Source organism: Sinocyclocheilus anshuiensis, unplaced genomic scaffold (genome assembly GCF_001515605.1).
Source record: "Sinocyclocheilus anshuiensis isolate Anshui unplaced genomic scaffold, SAMN03320099.WGS_v1.1 scaffold199, whole genome shotgun sequence".
NCBI classification, from domain to species: Eukaryota; Metazoa; Chordata; class Actinopteri; order Cypriniformes; family Cyprinidae; genus Sinocyclocheilus; species Sinocyclocheilus anshuiensis.
In genome coordinates, this window is record NW_015552582.1 from 2992395 (window position 1) to 3004161 (window position 11767).

Genomic DNA, 11767 nt, shown 5'->3' on the forward strand with positions numbered 1-11767 from the left:
GCTTTCTGTGATCGGCCTCAAAAATCCTGATCGGAGCACCCCTAGTATAAATAGTTCAGGACCTTGGCTATTCTTAAAAACTACAGAGATGTTGCGAATCAGCTCATGGGGAAATATGAAAAATTAATCATAACTAGTTATAATTAATTATAAATATTTAGATCCGCTGTAGATATTTAGCTGACCTCTCAGTTTACTGTAGATCAACATGGGACTGACAAGCATGATAATGTATTTGACATCTGTGTCCACTAAGTCCACAGTTTATGAGCTTGATCCAAAAAGAGGGAAAATTGGGATGGCAGCTTTTTTGGTCTCTGTGCTACAGAAGCAGAGCAATTAATGGAAAAAAGCTCCAACCACAATGGACAATTAAAAAGTGTGTCCAAAATGAGGTTGAAACTGGATCTTCCTCCTCCCTGTGGAGAGACTTTTGTAAGTATTTCTGTGCCGAGCGTGACCTGATATGTCCAGATACAGGTAGGTGTTCACTAGGGCTGTGCAATTAAATCGCATGCGATTGTCATGCGCATCTCGTCAGTTGAGCCGGTTCCGTGATTGGTAGTAAATCGCCATCACCTGCTTTCAGATGGAGTGGCATTTACTACACAGAGCCATAGATCACTGACTACTACTAATCACCAGAAGGGGCTTTACTGACGAGATGCTCATGAAAATCGCATTCGATTTTTTGCACAAACTTTTATCTTAATACAACATCATTAAGAGTAAAAACAAAGTTGAGTAAATGCAAATAACCCTCTGTCTGGGCCAAAGGAGGAGGAAAAAAACGAAATACCCTGACCGCAACTCTCCAAGCAGGGCATTCCCACAGTGAGTTGTGGTTTGTGAACACACAATCCAACAAACCACTTTTGCCTATTTCATGCCTTTGAAATGAATGAATAAAAGCCTGCAAGATCTGAGGTCTCATACAAGAGTGATGTCAAGCCACAGAGGTATTGCTGAATGAGAGTTAAACTTCAGGAGACGTTAGATTGCAATGCAATACTCCTGAATGATTGATACAACCCTTAGGCCTGGGAGGGATGCTCAATATAGTCAAATAAAAAAAGGACTTTTTCCCCATCTCTATGAATAATAGCTACATGTGATGTCATTGTCAACCTTGTGTGTGTGTGTGTGTGAAAGAGTAAAAAAAATAAAAAAAGGGAGTTGAAGCATCCTATTGGACAAGGTGAAATATTGGGACCCGAGTCAGCCTGTCATTTTAAGAAAAAGGGAAAAAAGTGGTTGCCAAGGACAACAAAGGGGAGTGGAAAATGAAAACATGTCCCACTTTCCTTTCCCCATCCAATTTCTCTCTCCAGTGACAGCAGCCAGAGGTCAAGCCAGTGTGCGTGTGGAACTACAGGGACCTTCAAAGACTGCACACTGAAAAAAAACAACAACATTTTATTCATATTTCTACATCCATGTGCATCAGCCAACTACCATTTTTTGGCATAATGCTGCAAAAAAATAGCAAACCATTATAGCAATTATGTCAGCAAAGTCCAAATGTATAAGGCTGCAGTCCTTATAATGCAGTAAATTTCTTTGTTTCCCAGAAATACATAAGCCAAATGAGCTGAAACATCATTGTACTGAACATGAGGACATGAGCAATGTTTCATAACACCATCATACTTTTGTTGTTGACAAGATTTCTATAATATTATGAGTGTGCAGTAGGGGTGGGCGCTATACCGGTATGAAAGTGACTACCGGTATTATGTTGTTCCATATGGATTTTGCTATACCGTGGATACCGTTACGTATTCATGAATTCAAATTTCGCATTTATATTGTTTTGTTCAATTTTGTAAGCTTTGCAAATTTTAACACAAATGACGATAGAGTCGAGGCTGAACGTTTTTGTCCTCTGTGTGCAACGCCGTACTACACAGGCATTAGTAATCAAACACAGAGCATCGTAACAGACCAAATTAATAGAGCACAAATCGGGGTGATAAACTGCGTAATTTTCCCGCTTATCATGCGGCCACTTGCCTGATAAGTAAATAATTGAGCGCAGAGCGCAATTGACATTTTAATTACCTCAACATGACTCGCAGTACCCGCTTGGGTGCTCCGTTATCAGTTGTAGAAGTTGTGGTTGTATCAATAACAGACCACTAGATGGCGCGATTGAAGAGTCAGAGTTGTATTGCAGGCAGCCATGTAGAAATATAAATAAACGATGCATGGTTCTGCTCTAAGCATGTAAATTACAAGTTTGTGAAAATACTGCCAGTGCCAGGTAAACGTAACGCAGATTATGAACCTGCTCTAAGTACAAGTTTGTGAAAATACTGCCAGTGCCAGGTAAACGTAACGCAGATTATGAACATACTGAACATACTTAGATACCAAAACAACGTGTCTACACCAGACGCGAGCGGCGCGACGTGACAAAAGCAAATACAGTAGAACCCAGTGATGTTCTCTGCTGTGGATGCGACGCGACACGACAAATCCATGACCGTAAACTGATGCCACTTTCGATTTCTGACGAACTCCAGCGCTCTGACACAAAGAACAATTTCAAATATTCATAAGAGAATCGTGAAAAAATAGTTTCGCAGCACAAATGTTTACAACATTGACAATGATCAGAAATGGTTACTGAGCAGCAAATTAGCTTATTAAAATGATTTCTGAAGGATCATGTGACACTGAAGACTGGCGTAATCATGCTGGAAAATTCAGCTGATTAAATTTGATTACAGGAATGCAGTTATGTTAAAACATTCAAATATATAATTTAAATTGACAAAATGTCACAATATTACAGTGTTTACTGTATTTTTAATAAGTAAATGTAGCCTTGGTGAGCATAAGAGACTTTCCAAAAAAAAAAAAAAAAAAAAGAAGGGGGGTGGGGGAATCAACATAGAATTGCATAAATTAAACTGAATATCATATAATATTGCAGTTTACCCACTAGGAATTTAAACGTGTTAGTTGAATTTTTAATAGACAAGTAAAATATACACACGATAAAGGAGACACTGAGAAAAAGACATTAAGAACAGGATTTGCAATTAAGACAAGGAAGTTCATCTTGCATTGAGTTTTTTGCTATCGTGACAACAGAAAGTTTTGAAATTAAATCTTTGAAGACAATAAATACCGAGCATGTTATTCATATCACAACAATTCTCTACATCATAAATTAGACAGAGGGCTGGACACAGATCTCCATTTGAGCCCAATCAAAGCCCCCTGTCTCTATACATAAGAACACGCTTCTGTTAAAGAGTGGAATATTAATAATAATGAGGCCACACACACAGGAGGACTGACTCAAATATTGACAGTGACAGTGGTCCAAATTCAGTTAAGCCCAACTTAGCTCAAAAGGACTTGGCGTACTTTGTGGGATGATGCCCTTCAAGCTTGTGTCCTGTCAATCACCTATTCTTCCTCCCTCTGTAAATCTCCTTTCATTTGCCTTTGGAAACACTATTGCTCTACCTAGAACAAAAAAAAATAAAATACCAAGGCCTTTATTGGTGAAAATAAGTACACTGTCGATCTTACCAGCCCAGGCAAACTCAACTATGATGGTGATGTAAAATGCAAACACCAAAAATTACAAAAAAAATTCTCACTTCTCACTATTTAAATGTCAATAATCCTTTTCTAGAAAATAATGCAGGATAAAATAAAGTCGCATCCCTGAAAAACAAAGTAACCGAAAGGAAAAAAAGAAAAGAAAACAGGCACAAATTTCAGGAGGCCTCCAGATTAGGAGTCTCCTTCACAGCAAAACCTCTGTGATAAACCAACCTGTCCACAGCGTAAGAGCGGCATTTAGCAAACTGTCTGATCTCATCTGTATTTGGCAAATAAACATCGATTGGTCACGTTTAAGGAGCTACTACTGCTAGTCTTTACCTGCCACTTCCATAGAAGAGTTCAGGCAAGAAATCCAAACCGAAATCAACACTGCACAAACTGAGTTAGTGAAAACAAGTTTATCTTAAAGGCAAAAAGCAGCAACACTTGGAACGTAACCCTTGACCGAGTGGATTTGCTTAAAAAACTGCTTTCTTCGTGCCATGCTGCACATGGACAGTCAACTGCCCTAAAATGATCTTTGACCTTCAGTGGCTACAACAGAAAGTACGGAGGAGTGACCAGTCACAATGCATTAAACACAGAGAGCTGAAAAAAAAAAATAAAATAAGTCAACGTATCATCATTATTATCATCAGTGATGAGGATAACAACAACACTTATAATACCAATATTACAACCGACCCCAGATAATGAGGCGTAACTGAAGTAGCGTTGTCAGTTAAGCGCCAATCACAGTACAACCTGTCATTGAAGGGAAACTAGATTCAGGAAAATGGACTAATCACTATGGACTCGATCTCTGTATGGGGCTGGGGACTTCTGACTGTTCCCATTGCACCTTTGAACGAAGCACTTCACCAATGTATACACCCTCCAGCTACCTCTGAGCTTTGCTTCTCACCTCTACTTGTCTGTGTGCCAGATAAATGCAGGAATACAACATCTAAACACCTGCACAAACCAGATAGACTTGGAATAATGGAAGCCATTGATATAAATCCTCTGTAAAGTTAGTGTTTAATCAAAGTGAATCTAAGTGTGAAGGACATTCATTATTCCATCTTTCATTGTCTAGTCACCTGTGCACAGAACAAATGTGATTATGCACTACTGTAAACAAGTACAATCTGTTCCTCATAATGTACTCATAATCACAGTTTAGACATCAGGAAAGACACAGCCTGCGGTGAGAAGGATGACCAGGAGCCCCAGCGTGTCTCAGAGTCCAAGCTTGCTTGACAGAGTGAATGTTTCACTATCAAATCAGCAGCACGTGGAGTCTCAGTGAAGCCTGATGCAGGGCAGACTGCTAATGCATTATCAAAAACCTTAAATAGGTCGCTGAGAGCCTCCTGTCAATGCCATCAGAAAGCCAGTCAGTCAAAAATGAAAGCTTTTTTGGAAAGCGCTTCTGAAATCCCTGCTGAGACTATAGCCTAGAATTAGCAATGCATTTTTAGATGGTCATGTGGATAGAGCCTTGTCTACTTCCAACACTTAGAAAAGCTATTAAATATGTGTGCAAACCATTTCAAGCTAACAAAACAAGCAATTGGCTATTTAAAAAACCAACTGAGCATTAGGGATTTGCAAATCAACATATTTTCGTAATCAACTTGAATCTGCAAATTGCCTGAATGACTAGGCAACTAATCAGTCTAAAGGAAGCCCTGTATCATTAGGCTGGTTTTGGGCTAACTCAGATTGGATGGGTTTCTTATGGGGGCATTTATATATGAGTGCAAAAAACAAAGTGAGATACAATGCAATGGCCAAAGATGCCCATCTATTAGCGTTTTGCAGCTAAAATTATTTAAAAAAAATTATTTAAATTATAAAATTATATACAAATATATGCAATTATAAAAACTTTACTTTTATCTTAATACAACATCATTAAGAGTAAAAACAAAGTTGAGTAAATGCAAATAACCCTCTGTCTGGGCCAAAGGAGGAGGAAAAAAACGAAATACCCTGACCGCAACTCTCCAAGCAGGGCATTCCCACAGTGAGTTGTGGTTTGTGAACACACAATCCAACAAACCACTTTTGCCTATTTCATGCCTTTGAAATGAATGAATAAAAGCCTGCAAGATCTGAGGTCTCATACAAGAGTGATGTCAAGCCACAGAGGTATTGCTGAATGAGAGTTAAACTTCAGGAGACGTTAGATTGCAATGCAATACTCCTGAATGATTGATACAACCCTTAGGCCTGGGAGGGATGCTCAATATAGTCAAATAAAAAAAGGACTTTTTCCCCATCTCTATGAATAATAGCTACATGTGATGTCATTGTCAACCTTGTGTGTGTGTGTGTGTGAAAGAGTAAAAAAAATAAAAAAAGGGAGTTGAAGCATCCTATTGGACAAGGTGAAATATTGGGACCCGAGTCAGCCTGTCATTTTAAGAAAAAGGGAAAAAAGTGGTTGCCAAGGACAACAAAGGGGAGTGGAAAATGAAAACATGTCCCACTTTCCTTTCCCCATCCAATTTCTCTCTCCAGTGACAGCAGCCAGAGGTCAAGCCAGTGTGCGTGTGGAACTACAGGGACCTTCAAAGACTGCACACTGAAAAAAAACAACAACATTTTATTCATATTTCTACATCCATGTGCATCAGCCAACTACCATTTTTTGGCATAATGCTGCAAAAAAATAGCAAACCATTATAGCAATTATGTCAGCAAAGTCCAAATGTATAAGGCTGCAGTCCTTATAATGCAGTAAATTTCTTTGTTTCCCAGAAATACATAAGCCAAATGAGCTGAAACATCATTGTACTGAACATGAGGACATGAGCAATGTTTCATAACATCATCATACTTTTGTTGTTGACAAGATTTCTATAATATTATGAGTGTGCAGTAGGGGTGGGCGCTATACCGGTATGAAAGTGACTACCGGTATTATGTTGTTCCATATGGATTTTGCTATACCGTGGATACCGTTACATATTCATGAATTCAAATTTCGCATTTATATTGTTTTGTTCAATTTTGTAAGCTTTGCAAATTTTAACACAAATGACGATAGAGTCGAGGCTGAACGTTTTTGTCCTCTGTGTGCAACGCCGTACTACACAGGCATTAGTAATCAAACACAGAGCATCGTAACAGACCAAATTAATAGAGCACAAATCGCCTACTCCAAACTGGGGGATAGTGTACAGTCAGCAGATTATTTTGCAAAAGAAACCTCTGCAGGGTGATAAAGACTACACTGCGTAATTTTCCCGCTTATCATGCGGCCACTTGCCTGATAAGTAAATAATTGAGCGCAAAATATTAATTTGACACATTTTAATTACCTCATCATGACTCGCAGTACCCGCTTGAGCGCTCTGTTATCAGGTGTAGAAGTTGTGGTTGTATCAATAACAGACCACTAGATGGCGCGATTGAAGAGTCAGAGTTGTATTGCAGGCAGCCATGTAGAAATATAAATAAACGATGCATGGTTCTGCTCTAAGCATGTAAATTACAAGTTTGTGAAAATACTGCCAGTGCCAGGTAAACGTAACGCAGATTATGAACATACTTAAGATTCACAGATACCAAAACAACGTGTCTACACCAGACGCGAGCGGCGCGACGTGACAAAAGCAAATACAGTAGAACCCAGTGATGTTCTCTGCTGTGGATGCGACGCGACACGACAAATCCATGACCGTAAACTGATGTCACTTTCGATTTCTGACGAACTCCAGCGCTCTGACACAAAGAACAATTTCAAATATTCATAAGAGAATCGTGAAAAAATAGTTTCCTCAAAAATATTAAGCAGCACAAATGTTTACAACATTGATAATAATCAGAAATGTTTCTTGAGCAGGGATAGTGTACAGTCAGCAGATTATTTTGCAAAATAAATCTCTGCAGGGTGATAAAGACTACACTACGTAATGTTCCCACTTATCATGCGGCCACATGCATGATAAGTAAATAATTGAGCGCAAAATATGAATTTGACATATTTTAATTACTTCAACATGACTCGCAGTACCCGCTTGAGCGCTCCGTTATCAGTTGTAGAATTTGTGGTTGTATCAATAACAGACCACTAGATTGCGCGATTGAAGAGTCAGAGTTGTATTGCAGGCAGCCATGTAGAAATATAAATAAACGATGCATGGTTCTGCTCTAAGCATGTAAATTACAAGTTTGTGAAAATACTGCCAGTGCCAGGTAAACGTAACGCAGATTATGAACATACTTAAGATTCACAGATACCAAAACAACGTGTCTACACCAGACGCGAGCGGCGCGACGTGACAAAAGCAAATACAGTAGAACCCAGTGATGTTCTCTGCTGTGGATGCGACGCGACACGACAAATCCATGACCGTAAACTGATGCCACTTTCGATTTCTGACGAACTCCAGCGCTCTGACACAAAGAACAATTTCAAATTAAAAAGAGTTAAGTGCAATAAGTTGCAGAAAACAACTCTTTGCCGTCTCTTCTTGCTGTCTGACTCACACCTGAAGTGCGCGCACAAGCTGCATCTCGCACAGCGTATCTTCCGTTCTGCCACACACGTGCAAAGCGCGCGCACACAGAGAGATGCGTTTCAGACGGCGCACGAACACCGAGTTGATTCGTCTTTCGCATCTCCTCGTGTTTGAACAGACACATACACACAGAATTATGTCAATAGTACCCGTCTCGACGATCATTCTCGTAAACGCAGTTGAAACAAATTGGTTACATAATTTTCATTTTTAAATATTTTAAAATGTAATTGAAATTGATTTTACACACTTTAAGCAATATCATATCGAATATCGCATTTTTTAACAAGGTATCGCATATCGCATTTTTCTTCAATATCGCATATCGCATAATTCAGCTTTGATCACAGGAATACAGTAGCCTATATGTTAAAACATTCAAATAGATAATTTAAATTGACAATATTATAGTGTTTACTGTATTTTTAATAAAAAAAATGTAGCCTTGGTGAGCATAAGAGACTTTCCCCAAAAAAAAAAGAGGGGGGTGGGGGGCCTTGAAAATATTTTTCTTTACAAAGGGGGGCCCGGCAGAAAAAGTTTGGGAACCACTGGCCTACTCAAACACACAATATTTAATTTAATTTAATTTAATTCAATTCATACAGGCCTACCTCATGTTGCACGTTTGCACTTTTTGAGAAAAATTAGAAATAGAGAAAACATATTTTGCCTGTAATTTTTTCCCCTCATATCGCAATATATTATCGATATTGCCTGGACGGTGTAAAATATCGTGATATGAATTTTAGCTCATATCGCCCACCCCTAGTGTGCAGCCAACAAAAGCCCAATAAAACCTTATTTTCAAATCATACCTGGGGCGCCATTAATCGATACAATCTGATTTGCACACAGTTGTTCGATACTTTTCAAGGTTATACAATCGGCAAGCTACTCAGGTTACACTGTACACAAGTACCATCAGTCTGCAAAACCCTGGCAAATCCAGAGAGACAGTGAACTTATTCATGACAGCAAAAGATTTCATAATTATTCTTGATGGACTGACTACTGTCAGCAGTGAAGCAGTTACCCCATAAACAGGCTCAACAATGAAGATAGCCTGATGGTCCACAGTGTGAGAGAGTTTTGGGACAGCTGGCAGATCTGTCACTTGTCCTATCGGGTCAATTGCTGTGCTGTCACTTTTTTTTTTTTTAATTAATACATTCAAAACAGATGGATCAAAATTATCAAAAGTTTGAGTTAAGACATTTATAATATAATGTTACAAAAAATTATATTCTATTTCAAATAAACCCTTTTCTTTTGAAAATCTTATTAAATAATCCTGAAAAAAATGCACTACAGTTTCCACAAACATAAGCAGAAAATTTTTTTTCCAACACTGATAATAAGAAATGTTTCTTAAAGGGGTCATATGATGCGATTTCAATTTTTCCTTTCTCTTTGGAGTGTTACAAGCTCTTGGTGCATAAAGAAGATCTGTAAAGTTGCAAAGACTAAAGTTTTTTAGCAGCATCATATGACCCCTTTAAGCACAAAATCAACAGAGTGATTTCTGAAGGATCATGTGACACTGAAGACTGGAGTAATAACTGCTGAAAAACTTGCTGTCATCACAGAATTAAAATACATTTTAATATGTTTTAAAAAAGAAAACGTTTAGCTGTAATAAAATTTCACAATATTACAGTTTCTACAGTATATCAAATAAATGCAGCCTTGGTGAGCATAAGAGACTTTCCAAAATCATGAAAAATCTTACTGACCCCAAACTTTTGTACAGAAGTGTATATAGTAAGTCAAGTCACTATTCAAAAGTAGAAACTCAACAAAATATTTGCTGTGAAAGCACAGCAGTTAATGAAAACTATAACTATATTTTTTCTGACTCATACACAGATGTGTCACTGAAAATAAAATGGATTATTGTGTCATGTGGTGAAAATACTAGTAGGGCAAGTAGAAAATCTGAATTACTGGCCTGAATGAGCCAGCAGAAAAGAAAAATCCTTACTCGAGCCCTGCCTATCATTTTTATCTAGTGTCTGTCTAAGCACTATACATGCTTTTTGCAATAAAAAAAAAATATAGAAAGTACAAAGCAGTTCACAAAAACAAAAGCAAAAAAAAAAATTAATAAATAAAATAAATAACCTTTCAGAGAATCTTCACACAGTTCATTTCTATACAAGGAAAGCACCACAATCAATAATGGAAAAATGCACTGTATTCTATAAATACTATAAATGCACTAAATGCACTAAATGCAGGTTATGCACTAAATTCCAGTCATACTGAAAGCTATGAGGAACAGATCAAAAAGTAAGTCATTATTCAGCAAGGTGCAAACTCAAACTGCAGCAAAAACCACTGAGACTGTTAACTGAACTTAAGAAACGGATCGGTGAATAAAATCTGGATTCTGGTTCTTTGCAATTACCCAGTTCATCCAGTTCACAAATCAATTTATAATCTCACTGAGTGGCAAGATTATCAGTGAATAATCATATGACTTGTAATATAGAGCACAAGTCATATGAACTAATTTTGTGCTATTTCCAATTTATTAGCAGTTGTCACTGATTTGCATGAATATTCTTCAAAATATTTCATTACCGGTTTTGGAATGACATGAGGGTGAGTAAATGATGACAGAACTCACATTTTCAGGTCAACTATCCCTTTAACACAGAACTGCAGCACCATCAAACATAAATCTCACTTAACTGTTGGCACCAGCACATATTGCAGCATAGTAACAGAGGAAAGGATGGCCTACATCACAGGAAGATGAAAAAAGAGGGGGAAACCCCTACACCTCAACCACAGTCACAACATGTCTACAACATACTGCAGCACCCAAACCGCACTGCTCTCTTCACTCGATTGTTTCTTGAATTACCCACATTGATGAACAACAATGGTGCTTATTGAGCTATATTAAGGACGACACTCTCTCAACAGAGCAGCAGCAGATAAAGCAACACAGAATTGGTTTGGTTTTGTTTTATTAAAACATTTACTTTTGTTTCATAGGTAGACACTTGGCTATCAGTAAATCACACCATCTCTAGTCTTGCTTGGGGGACATCTGATAAGCAAGGCACTAGACTTGTGCCGGTATTCGGTAATGCGATACATCACGGTAATGACTATGCACGATATTGTTATCGTGGGCACTTCTAAATACCGTGAATAATTATATATTAAATTAATCGCAACATGAAAATTTGATACCGGCATATCCCTACAAGGCACTTGAAATCCCTGAATATTTCCTACAACACCAAATAATCCTCACTGTGACCATCTCCATTATCACAAAGAAATCAGTTTGGGTTGCAAAACAATTCTTCATTAGCACAATCTCACAACACATTGTAAGGCTCCTGGGAACACAGAGTCAAAAGGTTCTGTGTGCGAAACAGAGATACTGTGGAGGTGAATGAACTCAAGGGGGGCAAACAGGATGGGACTTGATGTAAACCAATTTGGTCATCAGTTAAGACTTGCCTTTAATTAGACCCTGATGACTTCCAGAATTCCATAGGAAATAAACAGTCAAGACAAAGACAGGGGAATACGTTCCTGTCCAGTAACTTTCCTAAACAATGCCCCGTCTAATTTGCAGAGGTCCAAAATAAGGCACAGTGCACAAGTCTCTTTTTTTTTTTTTTTTTTTTAAAAAAAAAAAAAGG

The 11767-nt window shown here is 38.1% G+C and overlaps 1 protein-coding gene across 2 annotated transcripts in view; it reads right to left on the reverse strand.

Annotated features, from left to right (window-relative positions):
• LOC107665372 (BTB/POZ domain-containing protein 7-like) overlaps nt 1-11767 on the reverse strand; it is a 71267-nt gene that overhangs the window by 58254 nt on the left and 1246 nt on the right. The window lies entirely within an intron of this gene.